This window comes from Macaca mulatta, chromosome 20 (genome assembly GCF_049350105.2).
Source record: "Macaca mulatta isolate MMU2019108-1 chromosome 20, T2T-MMU8v2.0, whole genome shotgun sequence".
NCBI classification, from domain to species: domain Eukaryota; kingdom Metazoa; phylum Chordata; class Mammalia; order Primates; family Cercopithecidae; genus Macaca; species Macaca mulatta.
The window spans coordinates 8,360,820-8,385,189 of record NC_133425.1 but is presented as its reverse complement, the minus strand read 5'-3'; the positions used below and the strand labels follow the sequence as shown (position 1 = coordinate 8,385,189).

The following is a 24,370-nucleotide window of genomic DNA, read 5'->3' as shown; positions in this document are numbered from 1 at the left end:
TGCACCACTTCACTCCAGCCTGGAAGACAGACCTCATTTCAAGAAAACGATTTGGTTTGTTGACTATGTACAAGGTGGATGGCAGAAAAAAAGTTTGTGTGATTCTGAATTTTCTCATCAGAAACTTTAATATTTCAAGACCTGGTCTAACACATAAGATCATAGGATATTTTTGTTTCTAATGAAATCAATTTCTGTCTCACACACACACTTACCTCCCTTCCTCTCTTTTCTCATCTCATGAAAAGTACAATTTGTGTAGGCCAAACTGTATCTGTCCTTCAAGGGTTAAGCCTCCAAGAATTCAGTGTGAGAAGTCAGCTTATCAATTGTGAATGAGACCACTCGCAGAACCTGCTAAATCAGCCTGTCAGCAGTTTTTCAATTCAGCTGATCAATTTATACATGTGGATGTTAGCCCTGGAATTATAAAGTTTACTTCTCTCCTTTGGGGGGAAAAAAATCAAATAGATTGGCCAGAACCTTGAAGATTAAAAAAAAAAAAAGGTACAAAATAACAATCAGAATAGTTTTGTAAAGACCAGGTCCTTTCAGACTAATCTCATCTTCCCCAGAAGAAGTTTTATACAAGGCATGGGTATGAGCCATTTCAATCCAAGCAAATACTTAGTAATTTACTCCTAAGACTCCCAGGATACTCAGATATTGTTTCATCTGGTTTAAGACACAGAGGATAAGCTGAGAAAGCTGATATATTCAGTATCTCTTCCTTTTCTCACTACCCTTCCCCCATCAGCAGAATTGTATTCCACACTGCACACATTTAAAAATGTAATATAATCAAAGGAAGCATTATTCTTACAAAGGCTATTAAAAGAGCTAAGTAAATTCGTACAGTATAATAAAAATGATTTATTTACTATGAGGAAAAAATGGTAGGGAAAATAGTGCCGCTCAGCTCCATCTGCAAAATCAGGTTCCCATAGAATATTAATCTTCATTGATTAGCTAGGAAGAAAAGCAAAGCTTTACACTTTCACTTCTACGGTGTAAGTTAATTAAAATACTTCCATTTGACAAAGGCCCATCTGATCACACCGAACTCCTTAATACTGAGCGTTGCAGAATATTCTATTTGCTTCTTGAAATCATCAATTTATGTCCAACAACATCTGTAGGAAAATGAGATTTGCCACATGTCTTGAGATAGTGAACCATAGTTATTTGGCGTTTCAAAAACAGTATTTTTTCTTAACCTTTATGTGTGTGTGTGCCATGCCCTTCTAGGAGAAAAACAACAAAGAAATGAAGATTTCTTCCCAGAAATACTGTACGATACACAATTTCAGGGAGAACATGGATGCCCTGGTGTCCTTTTACTACCCAAAGTTAAAAATCTTAATTCTATATCACAGGTGCCCCTGGGATGGGGGAGAACATATATTCTTTACCTGTCATATACTAGAATAAATGTAAACAGACATTCCAGCCTTTAGTCACTAAATTTTCTCCTGTGACATGATCACTTTGTAATATTATGTGCACAATTTTAAGAAAAAGTCAAAAATTTTGTTTTTAGACTATTAATGCCAGGCTCTATTTTGTTGACTCCTGCTTCATTTAACTATGGGGAATGAATATGGTTTAGGTTTCTTCATGTCTCACGTTAATATTCCAAATGTCACCAGAGCAACTACACTAATCTTCGTGCCTAGAGATCCCTCCTGGCTATTAGCCACTGTGTACTCAAAGTTCTTAGATTTTATAGTTAAAATAACCAACTATGCAACTACTGTGCTCAGGCTCTCCTTGAGCCTGAGCCCTGTGTTAATTTGTTCAAGTCTTGTCTCCACTCATATTTGCTGTGTTTGGCAAGCAACTTCATCTTTCAACCCCTCAACGTACTCAACTGTAAAGTGGGAATTATCTTTGTTTTTCAGAGTCAGGATCTTTCTCTGTCACCCAACCTGGAGTGCAGTGGCATGATCATAGTCACTGCAGCCTCAAACTCCTAGGCTCAGAGGATCCTTCTGCCTCAGCCTCCCTGAGAAGCTGGGACTACAGGAGGGTGGTGCCACACCTGGCTATTTTTTCTTTTTTCTTTTGAGACCGGGGTCTCGCTATATTGCCCAGGCTAGTCTCACACTCCTGGCCTGAAACAATCCTCCTTCCAAAGCCTCCCAATGTGCTGGGATTACATGCCTGAGCCACCACACCGAGACTCTTAGTGATTAGTATTAGCAGGCTTCTAAATAAACAGTTGAATTATAACTCCTCTCCCTCTAGGATAATCAGGCTTGTTTGTTTTACTCTGCAGTGTCCTTAATAATCCCTATCATAGTTTATAATTTTATATTTGTCTGTGAGATTATCTGATAGCGGGCTCTTTCCCTTGCATGAAATGAAAAGTTCAATGATGGCTAGTGACTTGGTCCTAGCACCTCACCCCATCATGTGCAGGGCTGTGCCAAAGAAGGTGTCAATTCAGGTTTGTTCAGCAAATGAGTGAATGAAATTGCTCAAAGGAGTCATCTCCACTTTGCATTTTTGGATCTGGAATGACCCCTCTTCTTTTCCACCTCAAGACCCTTTACTCCTTGCATCTACTAGTGTAATTAAATAAAGGAGGACTATCTGCACCTATATGGCTGTCTCTACTCTTAGAGCCCTTTCCCCTAAAACTGGGCTTGTGATCCCTGGGTTGTGCAAAATTCTACCATTCCCATTTGCAGCTTCCATCTGCAGAGACCTCCCTCTATTTTTAGGTGAGTCACTCTGTCACTCACCTGGATCACAAGGGCCCAAAGATATACCACCTTCCTTCCATACATCCATCTGGGGGCCTTGCTTTCCTTCTGGGTTCCAAATTGCCTTAGGCTTCTGAGAGGCAGTCAGTAACTCAATCATTTCATTGGCAGTAGTTAAATCTGATGAGAGGGTTTGGTTGCAGGGATTTGCTCCTTTTCTCTTTGTTTCAGGGCATGGTCAAGGGAGAAGGGGGACAGAATAGCAACCTTTGGAGACGTTTGCATCCAATAATATATGAGGCCCCAAGGCTAACATTTAGAAAATCTTTTGGTATCCTTTACACTTGTTTTATCTATTTTTCTACTTTTAAGATTAGTTTTCCAAAACTGAAAATCCAGTACATTCACCTTGGAAATACTTAAAGTAATTAAAAGAGGTGGCTCTTTTTCCATCCTCACTTCCCTGCTCATCAATAAATTTTCACAAGTTAGCAGTGTCTTGTATTTCCCTATGCTGCACATACATTGCCCTCTTTTCCATCCCACTGACAAATGCGAGCCTACCACACATAATGCTATGCTTCATGCTTTTTTCCTCCTTGACCATATGTCTGAGAGTTTGTTGAATGTCAGCACAGACAAACCAACTTCCTTCTTTTCATAGATGCATAGTATTCAACCATAAATATATATCATGACTCGTTTCACTAGTCCATCCTTGACGGGGATTTAGGTACAACAAACAAGATTTCCATGAGCCTCGTAATACACGCATCTTTGCGCACAGGGGTGAGTATGTCTCCAAGATAAATTTCCACTAATGCCATCAGAGGATCAAAGAATATGGACAATTTTAACTGTGGTGGATGTTGCAAAATTGTTGCATTACTTTAAGCTCCTATGCTCAGTGTCGACTTTCCTATTTTACAAGCAATTACTCATATGTCTAACAAATTCCACTCAACCATACGCAAACACAAACACCTACAGGCACATATAGAATCACCTTGTGCACCACCATATACCCAGCACCTAGAAACATATCCTGGAGACAGTGAATGTTTAATAAATGTTTAACAGATCAACGAATGGATGAATCAGTTTTATACCTAGCCTTTGTGATGTTTAATATCTGAAAGTCCTATATTGCAGTGCACTTCAACTTGTGCATGTTTTCAAATTCTTCAGGAAGCAAACAAAGGACAAACTGTACTGAAATAAAATAGGAAGGAGTTCTTGATTGTTAATGAGGGGATTGTGAGCAGATATGTTGAGCTCCCTGAACACCAGCTCCCCATTAATCCTTCTCCCCAGTGCTTCTGATTCCAGAGTTGATGCTCATGATGACCCCAAGGCTGTTCTAAACCATCAGGGATTAAACTGTGTCGAACACAATTTTCCTGGAATGTATTTTGTCTTATGCTAATTCGCTGAAAATTGGTCATCCACATATCTAATTTCTGGGATCAGAATGATGAACCAGCATCTTTGCTTGGTTCATCTTTTCACTTCTCTACACCATCTCCCCCAATCTTATGTCACTGTCATCCCCCTTTTTCTTTCCTAGGTTCAACTGCATTTTCCAAAATAATAACAGAGATAAGAAAAGGAGAGGTAAGGCCAGGAGTGGTGGCTCACAACTATAACCCCAGCACTTTGGGAGGCCCAGGCAGGTGGATCACCTGAGGTCAGGAGTTCGACACCAGCCTGTCCAACATGGAGAAACCCCATCTCTACTAAAAATATGAAATTAGCCTGGTGTGGTGACGCATGCCTGTAATCCCAGCTACTCAGGAGGCTGAGGCAGGAGAATTGCTTGAACTCGGGAGGCGGAGGTTGCAGTGAGCTGAGGTGGTGCCATTGTACTCCAGCCTGGGCAACAAAAGTGAAACTCCGTCTCAAAAAAAAAAAAAAGAAAAAGAAAAAAAGGAGAGGTACAGTCTACTTTTTTCAAGTGAGAAAATCCCTCCACCCGTTAGCATCAAGCAAACACAGGTTTTAGACCACGGGTACAGAAAACAAGGAGGTTATTGTTAAAGACGTTTAAGATCCTTTTCAGACACAAAAAAGACATATGGAAAAAAGATTAGAATACTTTTATTCTGTGTAGGCTTAATAGCTATAAAAAGTAACTCCACCTCCTCTATGATTCCATTTATATAAAATTCTAGAAAAGGCAAGCTAGTGTATAGAAATAGAAAGTGGATTGGTGGTTGTCTTGGGGAGGGTGGAAGGGGAGGAGCAGAAAGAAGGATGTCAGCGAGGTAGGAAGAAGCTTCTAGGGTAGCAGAGATATCCACTACCTTGATTAAAGTCAAGGTTGCACGGGTATGCACAGAAGTTATCAAAATGTACACTTTGCATATGTACAGTTTACTATTGTTAATCTTTCCTCAATAAAGCTGTGTTTAAGAAAATAAAACACAGATTCCTGAGTAAGGAGAGCAATGTTGTACAAGAATCGAAGAATTCTAAGGTGAGATTCAGCCTTCACCCTGGAGTGGCCCCCTTCCAGTCTGAGCTAATCATACCCCCAGAATATGCTGTGTTAGATGAGAATATCTACTGTCTGTCTGCCCCAGAAGCCATTTACATCCCTGAAGAAAGGTTCCCACCTTGCTCTCCAGTTCACAGTGTGCTGATCTCCCACGGGTTTACTACCCACCAGTCACTCAGTCTTTGCACCCAGCAATCTCTCTCAGCCTCGGTGGCTTTGCAGTTTCTGCTCTCCCTGGATAGAATGTTCTTCCATTTCGGCTCTTTGCATATGTCCTCCCCACTTTCAAAAACAGGCTTAAATATCACCTCCCCGTAGAAGTCTTTCCTAACATCATAGCACTTACCACAGGCTGCAATTATGCATTTGTTCATTTGGTGTTTTTGTTTGTTTGTTTGTTTGTTTAACTGTACGTCTCTTACATGGGAATGCAAGCTTCGTGGGATTAGGGACTCATCCATTTCCTCATTGCCGCATGCCCACTGCCAAGAACAGTGTCCGGTGCATGATAAATACTGGTGTCATGAATTAATTAATATACTATTTTGTTTGTGTATCTGTTTAACGCTGTCCAGTAGACTCCTTTTAGGGCATCTGCTCATGTCACTCTCTAATTCTCCTTAATAATTTGGTGCTTCTTTGTGGCAGCAATTATGTGTCATGAACTTATATCTCAAGCACCTAGCATGGAGCTCACACGTGGTAGGATTTCCATAAATGTTTAAATTAAATCAAATCATTACACAAGAAACAAAATTATTATTATTATTATTATCATGCCAGGACCTTGAGACAGACAGATGTCTAAAATGTAAAAAAAAAAAAGGCCCTAAGCACGTAGAAAACACAAATGTTTAAGCCAAAAGGCAACAAGTAGTGTGGAATTAATGACCTACTGAATTATAAAGGAATCCCAAAGACTTAAGTTCATCACTTACAATCACCAAGGCTGTTTTGGTTTTTCTTTCTGTTTACCACCAGAAATATAAAATGAAGAATAAAGAGCTGTAAAATATTGTTCAGTCTGACTCCATTTGCCAATTCTCAACTAGCCTTACCATTTAATTAAACAAAGCTGTACCTTCTCTGAGCAGGATGAATAACAGTAACTTCTAGAGATGGAAACTCACCTATGTGTTTACACACACGCACACGCACACATTCACGCACACACAGTCATTATGCACCTGATACACAAAAACAAAAAAGAGCCCACAGGAGAAATGGACTCCAAGTGTACTGTGTCTTCACAGGTCATGACGCTGCCACAGATTCACAGTAAAGGAGTTTCAAGGCACAAGGAGGAATTCAAGACAGGAAGTGAGCATACTGAGTAGTTCTAAATATTCCAGAACTGTCCGCCCCGTGAATACCAGAGAGTCGTACTGTAAGAAATCCTCCTGGACTGAGTAGTTTCATAGAGTTGTCATTAGCACAGACAAAGACTAGGCAAAGAACAACTGTTTTCCTTCCTTAGCATTTATTGTCTACCTACACCTCTCCTGAGTGAAACCACACCTCCTCCATTCTCAGATGAGATGGTTCCTCCAACGCAAATGCCCATCAATCCAATGAGTGGATAAAGAAACTGTGATATCTCTATCTCTATCTCTCTATCTATAGATATAGATTATTTATTTATATATCTATATCTACAGATATCTATAGATTATATATTTATATCTGTATCTATAGATATGATGGAATATGACTCAGCTATTAAAAGGAATGAGTCGATGGCATTCGCAGCAACCTGGATGAGATTGGAGACTAACTCAGGAATGGAAAACCAAACATTGTATGTTCTCACTCATAAGTGGGAGCTAAGCTATGAGGGAGCAAAGGCATAAGAATGATACAATGGACTTTGTGGACTCAGGGGAAAGGGTGGAAGGGGAGTAAGGGATAAAAGACTACAAATTGGGTGCAGTGTATACTGCTTGAGTGATGGATGTACCAAAATCTCACAAATCACCACTAAAGAACTTACTCATGTAACCAAACACCACCTGTGCCCCAAAACCTATGAGAATAAAAAATTAAGAAAAAAGAAAATAGGTGAAGACGAAAAAAAAAAAAAAACAGATCAGATGGTTCCAGAGAAGAAGATTACGGATTGGCTTCCATGGGTTGTCACGTGACCTATACCAGGCCAGTCTCTATAGACTACCACCGAGCCAATGTGACTGGTTAACGGATGGGCCTATACTTTAAGCTGAAGCAATGAGAGGCAGTCCTGAGACTTTTGCTTAAACATCCAGGCTTTAGTGGCAGAGGTGCTCTCTACCAGCTCAAGGGGCTCAGCTAGAAGAATGTAAGCGGAGATCTGCAGGTGCCAACAAGGGCTTGTCTGTGACTGAATCAAAGAAAGCAGAGCTGAGAAACGTAAACACACACAAGCACAGAAGCACGTGCACGCGCGCACACACACACACACACACACACACACAAACACAGATTTCTGAGTGTATTTTCCGAATATACTGAGTATATTTTCCGAATATGGGTGGGGCTGTACCTGAGATCTATCTCTTGGACTTTTCTGTTTTGTACAACAGTGAGTTCTCCCTTGAACAGTGTGTTTTGTCTGAGCCTGTTTGTGTTGGTTATTTTGGCAAGTCACAACCAAAAAAGGTAGAGCAATACTCAATAAAGGATGAAGTGGTTGAAGAAAGTGATCATTGGAGTTCCTTGGTTAATTGTCCTTAACTCCACTGACCATGAATATGTAACCAAGATGAAAACATGTGTTTTTCTGGTGTCTCAGTATAAATACCCAGGCTGAGGGGTTAGCGATATCATAGCAAGAGGTCGTGACTTGACTACAGAAGCCCAACATTTTCATCCCACCTTTATCATGAATTATTTGTGTAATCTTAGGTAAGTCATTGCTTTTAAAGTCAGGATCATGAATAGATTATTTTTCTAAATCTTACTCTTTCCTTGTCTATGAATTAGAATCAATTTCCCTCCATCTCAGGATGGTAACAGTCTGTTTTAATCTGAGGGGCATATGCTCCTGATGGGGGTGAGGTACCAGACTGATTAAGAAGATGTCCAAGCTATACTGGTTCCCCTTATGAGAAGCTACATCAACTAATAGGACTGTCTTACATCCTCAATTCCATTGAATGGGTGTGAGTGGGGAGAGGGTCTCAGGGATAAAATTCAGAAGTTCATAATGCACTTTTCAGTAGTTCCAGACAGCAGTCACTAGCAAAGACATTTAACAAACGAATGCTACTTTGTTATTATTTACCTTGGCCTTAATTTCCATATAGATACAGATAGGTACGTATTTCCTAAAATGACTATTCTGACATCTGTGGGATTGCAGGATTGCTTTTAGTAAGAAACTATTTTAGATTTTATATGTGGAAACATACAAAACAAAATTTAAATTCTATTTTACTTTTGTGGTTAATAGCAGGGAGCAAGTTGTCTAAACCAACAGACACTTGGAAGATTTCAACTGTCCATGGACGTTTGAAAGAGAGACTCAGCTAAACAACAGACACATCTGTTTGTGTGTTCTTTTGCAAATGGTGTCACTAGGTAATAGTACTTTCTCATGGCTAAGAGTTAAAGGCTCTTTAAGCCACGAGTCTGGTCATTTCTGACATGTTGCTGGGTACCTCAGAGGGTTTTCTACACACATTCTGATACCACCCGACTTGCTGGTTAGTTTGTCCTGTATGCGGCATGTTCATTATTATTTACATTTCTTTAAGTCGTTTTTATTATATTAATAACAGATATACTTAACAAAAAACTATAAACTGCAGAGAGGTGAAGAAGAGAAATCACTCATACCAATCACTTTTAGCATCTTGGTGTGTAGATTATCTATCTAGCTAGCTAGCTAGCTATTATCTATCTATCTATACATTTGATGCACAGCTTTTGTCACCTATCATCTCTTAACATAGCAATACATTGTGAGTGTCTTTTCATACCAATGAATATACTGTATTTCTAAATTCAGCAGGACTGAAGATGGCCTTCTGCTTCCTAGCTAGAATGTAGGTTTTGTGTGGAAATAGGCCAGGCCAGCTTCATTTGCTGTTTTATTCCAGCATCAGGAACGATGCCTGCCCCTTACTAGGCAATTCTGTAATGATTACTCATTGCTATACTGACTTGAGACTGGGCACATCACAGACTCAAAACAGTTAAAGTTCTGGAATCAAAGTGGATACAAATGCAAAAGAATGAGGTCATTGGTTTTTTTATCCCCTCTTTAAAAACCACAACTTGGAAAGAAATGTGTAAATCCTCAAATGGAACAACTTTCAGTAATATATTGGGCCGACAGCTTGGAAAGTACCCACACTTTTCAGAAACAGAGTGTTGCATTGTGTTTTGTTTTTTTTTTTTTTGTTTGGTTTTGTTTTTTTTGAGGCAAAGATAGAATCCGGGAGTTAAATGTGGAAATAGGTAGACAAATAGATGTGTGTGTGTGTCTAAACGTGTGTGTGTGTGTCTGTACACACAGCAGAGCTAGTCTCAAGCTCACAATTTTATCATTTATACTCCATGTGAAGGTTTAGTAAATTCCAATACTCACAATATACTTGTAGCACTCAATTGAAGTGCATGCATTTTGTGTTTGAAAAATTCTTTTGAAATTAGGCTGTGTTTTCCAATCTCAAAAAAACTGCTGGTTGGATGATTTTCATTTCTTTGTAAAATGACAAGTGATACTTCATTCTTAGTAAAAGGTTAATGTTAAGTCTCCAAACTTTATAAATTGTACTTTCTCCATAAAACAAACTATCACATGCTGGTGTGCAAGATTAGCGAGAAATGTTCACACTGTTGAAAATAGATGGATTTTGCATTTCAAGGTGACAAGTGCAATGTCAGACCCAATCAATCGATCACTGCATAATTATTATTGCAAATGATCCATATCCAAGCCGCAAACCTTAAGGGGAATTTAATGAAGCAGTAAGCACATCAATAATAAGATCTACTTTGGTCTCTATTAAATCTCATGATTCATAAATATCCTGGCATGTTTTATTCTTTCTTTAAATCCTGCGAAGACATCTAAAAAAGTGAATGCTTGAAGGCGACTATTTAACACTTCACTAAAGACAATTCTAAGGCTCTCAGTAAGACTTAGGCTCTGTATCAGATCCTTCTTCACATATAGGCTAAGGGAATCCAATAGTCTATGGATATATGGAGAATGGAGTTCCTATACAAAGTTAGAATTGAGAGAGATATTTTCATCTCTCTTCTCCAGCCTGAATTTCCTCAGGGAATGCCCCTGCAAAGAGTGGCTTAACTGGAATCCGATGAGTGTGAATAAGAGGAGTGTTTCTTTTCTAACAGAGAAGTAGGTACAGGCAGGACCATTTCTGCCTGTATTTTTGGTTGTGAGTTAGAAAAAGCACCCTCCTCTGGGCAGGGCCAGCCCGGCATGGGTGCGAACATTGGTAGCTTATGCAAATTTGGAGTAAAGAAAATGGCACCCTTGTCTCTGGAAGGATGCAGCACCAGGCTTATGATACAGGGCTTGGTGAGAGGAGCACAGACTGTGCTTCAATCCTGTTAAACACCTGGTCTGCATGTTCTGGTGCAATTCACCAACTGTACAATCCCTGGACCTGGGAGGCAGACAAAGAGCCTTGGAAATCCCCAGCTCACTGATTACTGAGCATTCGCCACATTCTAACATCAAAAGGGAAAGAGGACCAGGACAGGCGTCGGAGCAGAACCTGTACTTGTCTTTTGTGGTGAGCAAATACATTTTTTTTTCAAATCGCCCTACTTGAATGCCCACCCTAGCATGCCTTAAAATCTTGCCGTCACAAAATGTACCTTTGAATAACCTCCTAGTAACCTTTCATCATAGTCTTAATAGCTGTCATATGATCTTTTCCAAAAGCACCACTGTTCAAAAAGTGATCTGCTCCCTCTCTGTGAATGTTTTTGATTGGATAAACTTTGGTACACCATGTCTGTTTCTGAATCTCAGTTTCTTCCTTCTAAAATTCTCTAATCTCACACATACATTCACTGCTATATTATGCAACCACTATTACCAAGACTCTGGAATGAAATCCAAGAGTTTCCTTGCAATTATCTATGAGTATTACTTTTTTTTTTCCTAAATTCCCTTTTATTTTCGATAAATAGCATTTTCTCCAAGCACAATGGTGCCTCATAAATTCATCCAAGCTAGAGGCTAGCTGGCACTGCGCTCACTCAGTTTCTCTCTATGCCAAGCTGGTGCAGAAAGAATAAATTCCTAGCCACAAAAATGGGTCCTGCATAGGCCAGCTCTGCCTGCATGCATAGCTCTATCTTAATACTCAGCAACCAACTGCAGGCATCATTTAGTGCCTTAAAAATACCATAGCATGAGAATGTTGGCTTTTGTTCTTTGAATGAAAACTTGAGAAATGTTTTAGTGTATATAAGTAACTTTGTACCAGATATCCTTGTACATATTTTTCACTCTATCTCGGAGTATTTCCTCAAAAAATAATCCTTGATCAGGCTATAAAGTACAATCATTTTCATTTTTTTAAAATCCCTCATACTTGCAAACTAACCCCTAAAAATGTTTAACAGTTTAAATTCACAGTCAGGATAGTACTGCCCTTTGCAAAACATTTCTCAATTTGACAAAACATTTGTGTGTGCATTCATTTGACATTGGGGAGGGTGAACACAATGTCCTGTATGTATGGCCATTGGATCTTTTTTCCCCCTCTAAATCCTCTCTTCACTCCCCTTTGTCCATTTTGTACATTTTTAAGTTGTCATTGTTCATTTCGTTAATATTTATCACAGGCTATGTCAAGAAAAACCTGACATCCAACAATAGGCAAATGGGTAAATAAACTATGGTATAGCCAAATGCTAAAACAATTACAACCTTTAAAAACCCATGTTTTTCCGAATCACCAGTAACATTAGAAAATGTTTATGAGATAATTTGTATGAAAATATGTTTATAGTATGATTCTGTGTTAGAGGAAAAAGGACATCTAAGTAAATTCAAATACACTGATTTTTAAAAGAGGAGGAAATACGTCAAAAATATTAACAGTGATGAGTGGTAGGCTGGGGGGAGTCACATTCTACTTCATATAGCCAATTTTTTCGTAAAGTCCAAATATGACTTTTATTTTCAGAAAGAGTCACGGTCCTTTTTAAAAAGAAAATTTTCATGAGCATTTTATTCTACCCACTTTTCACAACACTGATATCAGCACTGAATTTTCATTCCTTTAACACACAAATTTCAAAACTCCTTTCAACTTCAATTTTATTTTCTCTGCATCTCTCTCTATAGCTGTTTTTGTTGTTGTTCCCTTAACTGGAGAGCTTTATTTAGTATGCAAACTAAAAATAAAATTTGAAGGTGACCACCCTCATCCCCCACCATCTGAATGGACCCCCTCCTCGACCAGGGCAATCTAAAATTTAACCTGAAAGACTGGTTCAGACCATGATGAGAAGTGAGGGGTGAACATGCCTCATTATACCGCTCCAGCACTACCATCAACACAAACCTTAAGTCTGATAAGAAATATTTACAGTCTATTCTCTCTAAAACCTGCTACTTAGTGGCTATAACCACATGATAAAACCTAGGTCTCCACAACCCCTTGTTGAAACCCACACATTCCTTTCTACTGATAACTCTTAACCAATTGCCAATCAGAATATGTGTAAATCTACCTATGACCTGGAAACAACTTCCTCCTCGAACTGTCGCGCTCTTCCAGATAGAACCAATGCAAATCTTACATGTATTGATTGATGTCTCATGTCTCCCTAAATGTATAAAACCAAGCTATACCCCGACCACCTTGGGCACGTGTCCTCAGCACCTCCTGAGGCTGTGTCAAGGGTGCATCCTTAACCTCAGCAAAATAACCTTTGTAAGTTGATGGAGACTTGTCTCAGATACTTTTTGGTTTACAAGTAATAGGAAAAGAAAAGAGCATAAAGTCTCACATATCAGTGCAAATCAGTCAGCTAGACACTAAATATGGTTCTATTATTTCATCCCATTTCCCTTCTGGTATTAGCCCCATTTTAAAGAGGGGTTAAATAAAACACCCAAGAAAGATCCTACAAGGAGAACCTGGTACAAAGTGAGTTTACACCAGGGCTGGCTGTCTCGAAATTCCTTGGTTTTTGAGCCATTTCCCACTGCAGCTAGATAGAGTGATCTCTCCTGCCCTGTATCTACCCTCCCTCATTCTACATCGACACATATGCAGAAGAAATAGTTTGTACTAAGCTTTTTGTAATCATAACAGTATTGATGGTTACAACTAATTTTTAGTAAACATCTACTATCTGCCATCTCTGATTCTAAGTACTTTTTTTTTTTTGCAATATAAACTTTCACCATAACCTTTCGAGAAAGATACTAGGCAAGGATGATTTGTGAACTATTTAACAAGAGATATAGTTTGGACACTGACCAACCAAAAGGAGGCAGACATCAATCAAAAAGACCAATGGCTATAAGCAACCAGCTCAGTATCAGTTGAATAACAACCTCGAGCGCTAGTCACAGGTCCATTTTAAAGACGAAGAAACTGAGGGTTAATGAAAAAAAAAATAGGATAAGGACCCAATTTTGCATATAGCTGTGCCTCACTGCAAAGACCACGATTTTAATTATTATTATGTTTATCTTTAAGATAGAGACAGGGTCTCACTATGTTGCCCAGGCTGGTCTCAAACTCCTGAGCTTAAATGATCCTCCTGCCTCAGTTTCCCAAAGTGCTGAGATTACAGGCATGAGCCACCACCCGGCCAAGATCAGTATTTTAACCACTCTAATGTCCTATATCCCCAAAAGAAATGTGTAATTGCCAGTACATTGTAACTGATTGTATATGTTTAAGGGTGCTGATGTATGTGTGTGTTACATTTCCGTAAAGTAAAGTATACTATCTTTGGCTTAATTTTGCAAACGAATGAATAGAATAAGAGTTTTTGCCTACCTGGCACAGTGGCTCACGCCTGTAATCCCAGAACTTTGGGGAGCCTAGGCAGGTGGATCACTTGAGGTCAGGAATTTGAGACCAGCCTGGCCAAAATGGCGAAATGCTGTCTCCACTAAAAATATAAAAATTAGCCAGTCATGGTGGTGCACACCTGTAATCCCAGCTACTCTGGTGGCTGAGACAGGAGAATGGCTTGATCCAGGAAAGTGGAGGCTGTAATGAGCCAAGATCATGCCACTGCACTCTAGCCTGGGCAACAGAGCTAGACTCTGTCTCAAAAACAAACAAACAAACACTTTTTGCCCCTTCCATATTACTCTCAATCTTCCATTAACTAATTGTGTTCCTTTTCTCACTTGTACCACTTGCCTGTCTGATTAGCCTTTTAATTTAGCACACTAACAACACTGGCTTTACTCGAATACTCCATCACTGAGCTCATTTAAGTCAAAAGCCCTTGAAGATACTTGAAATTCCTCACAACACTCACTATTATTAAACTGTTTTGTATTTCTGATCCTCAACCAAAAGTGCTTTTACTAGACAAAGCAGGCCATTGTGTGAGGCGCTATGATTTATTCAAGGACTCCCCAACCCCTTCTCTCCAACTCATCAGGAGACCTCAGAGTTTCCATACACTTCGTATTTTTCCTCCTTTAGATTTTCCTTTCTCCCCCTTTTCATCAGAATCTCTGGATACTATGCACTAGCTTCCTGCTGACTCAGCATCTGTGAAGGTATCATCGTGGAGGTTTTGGGAGCAGGTTTCTTTGAAAATATAGATCGAAACTGGATGCAGAGAGGCCCCGGGTTTAGTGCATATGTAGACTTGCATGTTATGAGTGGTAGCAGCGTCTAATTGGATGGAATTTGATTATTTGAGACAGATGGAGAGGTGTTTAAAATCCTAGAAAGAAATGACTCCACAATTCTCTAACACTTCTCAAGTAAAACAGAAAAGAAAACTCCACTCATTCTCTTACTGTTCTCCACGTTCTACAGAGTCCTTCTCTCTCTCCCTGCTTTAATGCTAGGGTGTTGCATGGGAGATGGGGATCTTTGATATTGGGGTTGATGCAAAGCAACTCTGATTTACCAGGCTCTGATTCTCGCCTGTCTCAGAACTCTCTCTCTCTCTCTGACCATACTCCTCACATCGGAGGCTGAGCCAGCCTAGCCTCCTGGAATTTCCATGAACACAATGTCCTTCTTACCACCACACATCCCTAACATCCTCCTACCTCTTAGCAGCTTCCTAACTCTCAGGTCCTAGCTGAGAAGATACCTTCTTGGAAAAGTCTTGTTCGAAGTCACCATGCACAATACCCCTCTCATTGTTCCATTTCCCAAACACATTTTTTGTTTTTGTCCTAGATCTCCCTGCAAATGATCACATGTGTTTATTTGTACAAGAGGCATCTGTTGCTTTTACCTAATTGGGCTTCATTTCACTTTCTCATAACAGCTCTTTAATATTTCCTGGGAAACCACCACTTCCCTACTCTTAGTCCCTGTTTCGTTGTTGTTGTTGTTGCTGTTTTCTTTTGTTTTGTTTTGTTTTTGAGATAGAGTCTTGCTCTGTTGCCCTAGCTAGAGTGCAGTGGTACAGTCTCGGCCCACTGCAACCTCCGCCTCCTGAGTTCAAGTGATTCTCTTACTTCAGCCTCCTGAGTAGCTAAGATTACAGGCACGCGCCGTCACTCCCAACTAAGTTTTGTGTTTTCAGTAGAGTACAGGTTTTCACCACGTTGGCCAGGCTGGTCTCGCACTCCTGACCTCAGATGATCCACCTGCCTCAGCTTCCCAAAGTGCTGGGATTAAAGGCATGAGCCACTGTGCCCAATTCAGCCCCCCTGTTTTACTGGGGCTAAGTCTACTCCTAGATCCAAACAGCAAGTATTTTATACAGGATTGGACATTAAGTATCAGGGATTGGTTCGGGGTAGGTAAGAGACTCAACCCGGTTGCAAGAAAAATGGCCTCAAAACTTTTCCTGGAGCGTACTACTTCTTGAATGACTGTGATCCACCCACCAGGGCTGCTGTTAATAGTGGCATGTCAGCCAGAAGCTACTAGTGGCTGTCTCAGATATCCTGTTGGGGGACACATAGAAAAATAGATCTGAGAAATTGAGTCAGAGTTTCGATGACATGGTGAGATGACCTGCATCCACCTGCTTCTGAATGCCTGTCATCTTTGGACTTCTCAGATATGTCAGCCTACATATTCCTTTTGGGTCTCCACTTAGCTCTGCAACCATGAGTTTTAGCAATAACACTTTTATCGACTAGTTTTGCTTGTTTGTTACCACTTTTGTTGTTGTGTTGTGTTTTATCTGTCTCCTTCACTACATATAAGTTATACGAAGGTTGGGATCATATCATGATTCCTGAGTCCTCAGAATTTAGCATATACAATATCTAATGCATTAGATACTCTCCATATTTTCTTAACAAGGAAATGAATTAAAAAACAAATTGCTACTAATCGACTGATCAACCGAGATCTTGCCAACATGGTCATCATCTGTAAACACATTCCAGGCTCCTACGTGGTGTGTTTCATGACATCCAAGTGTAGAGAAGGCTCAGACACTTCTTTTTTTTTTTTTTTTGAGACAGAGTCTCGCTGTGTTGCCCAAGCTGGAGTGCAGTGGTGCGATCTCAGTTCACTGAAAGTTTTGCTTCCTGGTTCACGCCATTCTCCTGCCTCTGCTTCCCGAGTAGCTGGGACTACAGGCGCCGCCACCTCGCCCGGCTAATTTTTTTTTGTAGTTTTAGTAGAGATGGGGTTTCACCGTGTTAGCCAGGATGGTCTCGATCTCCTGACCTTGTGATCTGCTTGCCTCGGCCTCCCAAAGTGGAGGAGGCTCAGACACTTCTTTGTGTGAGAGGGCTCACAATGTAACTCAGAGAAAGAGAAAAGAAACAACCAAGTAGAAAAGGACACACAACTCCACATCACACATAAAAATTAACCATGTTTTCATTTTGTCATGAGTTCTATTAAGAAACAACATTCTAGGCTGGCCGCAGGAGCTCAGGCCTGTAATGCCAGCACTTTGGGAGGCTGAGACGGGTCGATCACCTGAGGTCAGGAGTTTGAGACCAGCCTGGCCAATATAGTGAATCCCCATCTCTACCAAAAATACAAAAATTAGCTGGGCATGGTGGTGAGTGCCTGTAATCCCAGCTACCTGGGGGGCTGAGGCAGGATAATCATTTGAACCTGGGAGGCGGAGGTTGCAGTGAGCTGAGATCACACCACTGCACTCCAGCCTGGGCGACAGAGTGAGACTCCAACTCAAAAAAAAAAAAAAAAGGAAAAGATAGAAAGAAAGAACAATCTAGTTAAAACAAATTACTAATATCATCAACAAGATATAGACAGATTTGCAAATAACAGAATTGCAGATCACTCTGTAAGAGTAAAAAGGTTATTCCACAATCAATGTTTACCTTTGATGTTTACACTGATGTTTACAGTAGATGTTTACAGATGCAAAATTTGTTCTACAGGTATTAAGAGATGGGGCAAAATTCTATGTGATTAAAGAGAACACGTAATCTAAATGTTATCCATAAGCGAGTTATTTAAATGTAAGCAGAAAAACTCTCTTTTCCTCTGTCTCAATCTCTCTCTCTCTCTCAACACACACACACACACACACACAGTTTTACGGTCTGCCCTTATTTCAGGTCATCAGCCATCTTAGTCATACCACCCAACCACTAACAAGACATTGGAGTAGGGTGAACAACGTACTGAAAAAAAAAAAAAAAAGAATGCAGAAGAAATACAGGAGTCCCCAGGTCAAGGTAACAAAGGGTGTTCCCCAATACACAGGACCTGACAGTCTGATTTCAAATAATAAACTCAGGAGAAGATGACATAAGAATGCAAAGAAAGCAATGGTTTACTCTTATCCAGTCCCCGGCACCACTTGAAATAACATTGCGTGTCTCTAAATCATCTTCAAAGCTTTCTCTTCCTACCTTTCCTTCCCATTTTTTTTTTTCACTTAGAATGTCTTCGGATAATAAATGGACGACAATGTGCAAAGCTCTCTCTACTTGTCCTAAAAGCTTCATGTTCCTTCGCTGTCAAAACAATGCTCTATTGCTTCCCGAAATTATCTTGTTGGTATTGAATATCAATTTTTCAATTTGTTCTTCTCTGAATGGGGACACAAGGTTTGCACAGAAACTAATTTGCTTATGTCTTTCAAACCCACATCGTTTGATCAAGTATTTGTCTGAAGGTTTGGGAAATTTTCTAAAGGTAAGTGAAACACCACTCAAAATGTAAAATGAAGAACAGAAGGGCTATTTTACATCGAATCCGTTTTATTCCAATCCTCTGGCACTAAAGAACATGCAGTTGACCAATTACTATGTTTAAAACACAAACATAAAGCCTCCATCACTGTTTTTATTAATACTCAACAGGTTTTGCTTTAAAAAAATTATATATGCCTGATATAGTTGCACCATTTCGTTTTGCAAGAATCTTTAAACACAAATATTCAATGAGTTTTGTGTCGTTATTACATTGGGAAAAAAATGGATGTGGCTTTATGATACAAATCACTTTACAGACAAAGAGGGAATGTGCATGTAAACAGAATTTCAGGAAAATACAAAAAAGTACCGATCAATTTACATCAATGGCTTCTGGGTGCTCAAGCGGAAAATAGCGTATTACTCCCTCTGCCAGACAAAGTCTGCAGTGAGTGGGGAGGCCACGAATGGTTAAGCTAGAGGGGGAAGATGTAAGTCACAAATGAGCTCCCATTCATTCATTCACTTCCGATCCATCCAGTTTCTCTCTAATCAACCAGAAGGTTGAGATGTTCATGAGGGTTCATTGTCATTCCTCTACCTGAAGAGTATCTGGATAAGTGAGACTTAAAGATGATGGGAAACCAGCCCTTTCCAAATGTTCAAAACCATCTTTAAGCAACATTACAGACGTGACTTTGTCAGAGCGCCAAAGAAGAGGTGGGCTGGGTATGGAAGAAAAGCATGGTGGCTGGAATACTCGAGGCAACAGAGAACATTCAGGGCTCTGAGCTATCTCCTGGTGACACAGACAAGAGACGCAAGCTCAGTATACATTACAGTCAAGAAAGATAAGGGATAAGTATAATGAATGCCTTCATCACAGTAATCAGAGTCTGCCGGGCCATTTTCTCAGCCCCTAACTAAGATATACAGTGACCAGTATGGGTGCTGAATGAACTTGCCAGGTCAATAGAGCTGAATTTCTGAATCAGAATTCATTGAGGGAAAAGAACTCATCTTTGCATTCCTGAGGCATTTTGCTGGAAAGCACTACAGTCGTAGGAAACATAGAAATTCTGAACTTTGCAATAAAAAACGAAAATTTCTCTCTCCAAAACAAAAATGTTTCCTTTGGTCGCCACAGGCAATTTCTAGCACAAGTTCCTACGAAAAGGAACCATTCAACGAATGGGTCAACTAACTTGGAAAAAAACAGATGACTGTTAGGCCTCCAGTGCACCAAAGTGGAAGTAAGAATCACTGTGAAAAGGCGGATGTCCCAGCATTCGATTTGGTAAAGGGGAGGGAATACTTGAAGAAAAAATAATTATCAAACCTGTGAATCACAATCAACAGGTGATTAATATTAACAAGCAATCCTCTGTTTTCAGCTTTTCATAGCTTTTAACATATTTTTAACTTAACTGTGTATTCCCCCAAGGCCCAGTACCATATACAGAAACCAGGTCCGTAAAGGCTCGGTCAGTAATCGACCCACTGAACAAATAAATATACAATTAGTGAATGCATTCACACCATACCAGGAACTAGCAAGGATTTGTATAAGCAGAAACAACCGACAATTAAAGGACAAGTACTGGAATTAGATTAGACAAGTTCTGGAATCGCCACTTACTGGAACACTGTCTATACAGTATTAAAGAGGCTGTTGTGGAAAAATATTTAATGGCACAAAATGTTAAGTGATAAAAGCAGGTTACAAAACAGTAACTTCTAAAGCAGTGTGATCTCATTTTTTGAAAGAGAATATTTCCTCTCGGAGGCTTTGTTTTCCCTTCTTCACATTTTAACGTATCTGAAATGGAAATGTGTTTTACAATTGATACAGGCTTTTAATGCGATAGTATTTCTGCCTCTCCACAAACACACACCAAAGCAGAAACAAACAACAACAAACCCTATTAATAAATCAATGGTATACAACAATGGTTGTATCAAATTTATTAATAGGGTTGTATCAAACCCTATTAATAAATCAATGGTTACAACAAACCTTGTAACCTTGTAGTCAATGCTGTATTCAAATTGAGAAAATAAGGGTATGCGTGTGTGCATGTTACAAAAACATCTTTAAGATATCTTTAAATATCTTCAAGAGTTTAACCAGAGTTTCAGCATACAGCATATATCTTAGGTATGAGAAGAGGAGGTGCTATTTATTTTCTCACTGACGAATTTTACTACATAGGGCACACGTATTGTTTGAAATAAAGGGGGAAAGAGAAAGACAAAACTGGGAGATTTTTCTGTCTTGAAAGAGCTTAAATTGGCATGATGATCCAAGACAAGAAAGCAACAATAGTCTGTATCTGCAATTTTTGCATAATCTCTGATCCACATAGAATCTACAAATCAGGCCATCTCTAGACTCAGCTAATAACCAAGCTTTAGAATGCAGAGTGCCGACCAGAAAAGGCTTTAGCATTCAGGAAAGAAAATGGAGAATTCAGAGGAGGCTCCCCCAAATACCGAGGATGGGGTGAAAAAGCAGGCGTAAGCCACAGGAAGCTGCTTCACAAGTTTGCTTACAGCAGGCTGAGAACTGGAGCTGTCTGGGTGGTGGGGTTTCTGCCAAAGGTAACACACCCTGGGAGGTACAGGACTCTCAGGATCCTGTAGAAAAATTGATGCATTTTCGTTTACTTCTCTTTAAAAGTGACTGAACTGCATTGGTAAAAGCAGAGATGCTGCCTCCTGTCAAAACTCTCTCACCGTCTTTTCAACATCACTCAGACATTCTTGAGTTGTTGCTCTTCTCCCATTTGAAACCCAGGTATGTTTCTATAAAATGATATTTCTAAAAAAAAAAAAAAAAAAAGTTCTTAAAAGGTGAGGATAAAGTGTGAAATGAGAAAGTGAAGAAAAGTTATTTTCAGTGAATAAATGGAACACCAAATTTGTACCCAAAGAAAAGTAAAGTTAAAATTAAAAATTGCAGTATTTTCATTACAAGTAAAAACAGAGGAAGTGTACTTGGAATGTAAATGAGAAAACGTGCGTAAAAATAATAAAATGGAAATAGTTGTTTGTTTCAACCAACTAAAGAAGTAAAGAGAAACGAAAAGGTTATGAAGTCAAATTAATACCTATGGTAGCAGAGTTTAAGGGGGGACCATTTCATCCAAGACTTGAGGGGCAGACGAATTGGTATCCTATTTCTGAATTACATGAGTAGGTACCCACTGCCTACTGTCCAGCCCTAGGAGAAACAGCTCAATTGTATTCCAAAGAACCTCTAATCCTGGCGGAAATAACCACAGGAGAGGGGGAGGTTGTGCTGGTCAAGGGGGTTTTATTTCATTCTATGGTATGTGTAGCCTGGTGCCCAGCTCAGATCACGTCCTCAGTAAAAGTGGCTTTCCTGCTTTTCCAGAAAAGTCCACAGGGAAGACTGTTTCCCCCTCCTACTGTGCCCAAGTTTGGTGAATCAAAACTGCCCGGAAGTTAGCCAATGGTTGCAGAGAACTCAACTTTCTTTCCCCTGTACAGCAACCTGTACTCACTCAGGGAAAATAAAATACAACGAAAACTACAAAATTTATTTTTGATAGGAAAACCTTCTTAAAGAAATTTAAGGAAAAAAACCGTACAAATGTGAGATGACACCAAATGATGGAGATATTAAGCATCTGTAACTATTTAATCGGACTGACTTAATGGGGCTACGCTATTTTTAATTGATATGATTCCAAAGCATTTCTTTACCTTTCAAATCCACAGGACCATCCTTTACAGACTAAAATGACTGGGTCAGTCTGGAGAAGAAGGGAGACTATACCGTCTACCCCACACCTCCCCCCAGCAAAAAGTTTTCCATCTTAGTAAAAACACACTCACTGAAATCATGTGCTATTAACACAGATAGGTGCATATAAAGAGGCTACTTTACAAATTTCAGAAACAATGAGGGGAGTAAACTGAATATGGATTCTATTTTACTGTCTCTCCTTGTCTCTTCATTTTCACTTTTATATCCATGAGAGAGTAGCAAACACTATTTTCACACATCGATGTAGCCGAGGCTCATTTTCCTAAAGCAAGATGAGCTCTTAAACAGAGATATCAACCACATTTAAAGTATCTTTATTTACAGACTAAAAGGCAAGAGCAGAACCTCTGCATTAAAAAAGAAGGAGGAAAGAATGGAAAACCCTTCCAACCTCACAGTGTTAATGCTAGCTTGCTAATTCATATCTCCTTAAACAGCCTGCATCCAGCTGTTCCAATTTAAAGTCTCTGCCATTTTTTTTTTGAATGCAGAAAAAAAAAAATCTGAATTAAAGATGTAAATAGAATACTTGAGCACAGGACAGGAGGGTAGTACCCATTTTTCAATTTGATAAATGCAGTTAATAAAACCATGTAGCCCTAAAATGCATTGGTCTGAGAGAAGAAAATAGAAATTGAGGAATGCTGCTTTTAAGTCAAGATTAATTACTAGGAAACAGAGCAGCAAGTTTTTCAGATGTGGAAGGGGGTCTGGGACATGCAACATTTTTCCTCTGCTTTGAGTTGCAAATATGTACATATGTAAGAGCTAACAAACTTCATAAATAATATCACAGACACTACTTAACTCAGAGAAAGAGTGTGACTAGTAACCAGCTCACCACAGCCTAAAGGAATTACTGAAATTTGTTTATAATTAACCAGAATCTGCTCACAAAATAAAAGCCAAAAAGGCTCCTTTCCATGAAATACTAGTATAGTTATTTCCTTAATTATTGAGGCAATAATCCCACATGACTACTTTTTTTAGTCCTTAAATATCAGCATTTGTAAACATTCAAAATTTCAATTACCTCAATCTCCACTGTCAAAAATAAATGATATGAGAATTCATTGATGTTAAGTAGAACTCTGTTAAGTTTACGCAGTTTTAAACAGTGATTTTATATTTCCAAATACCTCTTCCGTGATACGCAAGCTTGAAGAGAAAACTTGCCCTGAAATGAAGACAAAATAATAATAGAGAACGTCTGTCTCGAACTGCCAGAATTCGTTGTATTAAATTGTGCAAAAATAAACCGGATGGAAATGGAGCTAAAGTCACTACAAAGGAAAATGTCCCAAAGAAAGGGGGCAGGGGTGTAAATGACAAGGGCTCACTGAGGGGCAGGGCAGACCCAGAGACCAGCAGAGGTCAAAGAACTAATGTGATTAACAAAGAATTAAACAAAAAGGCCTTCTTCCTTTACAGCAAAGAGAGTTCATAGATCTGAGTTGAACCAGAACAGGGACTGGAGGGAAGGGGATAAAAAGAGGATTTTCTAAGTCTGCCGAACAACGAAAAACAACAGTGATGATGATGTTGATGAAAGAGAGAGGTAGAGGTGAACTCTCGAAAACGCTTCCCTCCCTTAGTAAAGGAGGGAACACCTGCTCTAAACCTGAAATCACAGAGCAAGGACTTTGGTTACTGGCATGAGTAATTCACACACGTTCTTTATTGGTGAAACCACACTAGGATATATATTTGTCTCCCAAAACATAATAAGTAATTTTCTCTAAGCCATTCATGCTAGATTACTATTTTTTTCTTGCTTCAACAGTTAAATATTGTAATTCATAACTACAGGTTACCACTTCATTGCTTTTATTTTAATACAATCTCCAGAAAAAAACAAACCCAAACTACACAGTATTTATCAGTAAGCCAGAATAAGTGCATGTAAATCTACTTTGTAAATCTACCTTTTTCAAGACCAATCTTGTAAAAAAAAAACACTCTCACATACACACATACAGACATACATCTCGTTAAAGCAAATGAAAGACGCTACTCCTCTACAGCACTCAACCCCAAAATGACAAATAAGTAGCCACTTGTGAGACAGAAACAGAAACAAAACAAATAAACAAAGCCACCACTAC

General features: G+C 39.4%; 1 protein-coding gene and 1 long non-coding RNA gene across 32 annotated transcripts in view; one reads left to right on the top strand and one right to left on the bottom strand.

The window, feature by feature from the left end:
* The window catches only part of RBFOX1 (RNA binding fox-1 homolog 1), a 2,485,711-nt gene that overhangs the window by 603,032 nt on the left and 1,858,309 nt on the right, over window positions 1–24,370 (bottom strand). The gene's annotated exons all lie outside the window — the stretch shown is intronic.
* LOC144337909 (uncharacterized) lies at window positions 16,784–17,980 on the top strand. The gene is made up of 2 exons (XR_013411550.1): window positions 16,784–16,847; window positions 17,482–17,980. It is a non-coding gene; the product is annotated as an uncharacterized LOC144337909 (long non-coding RNA).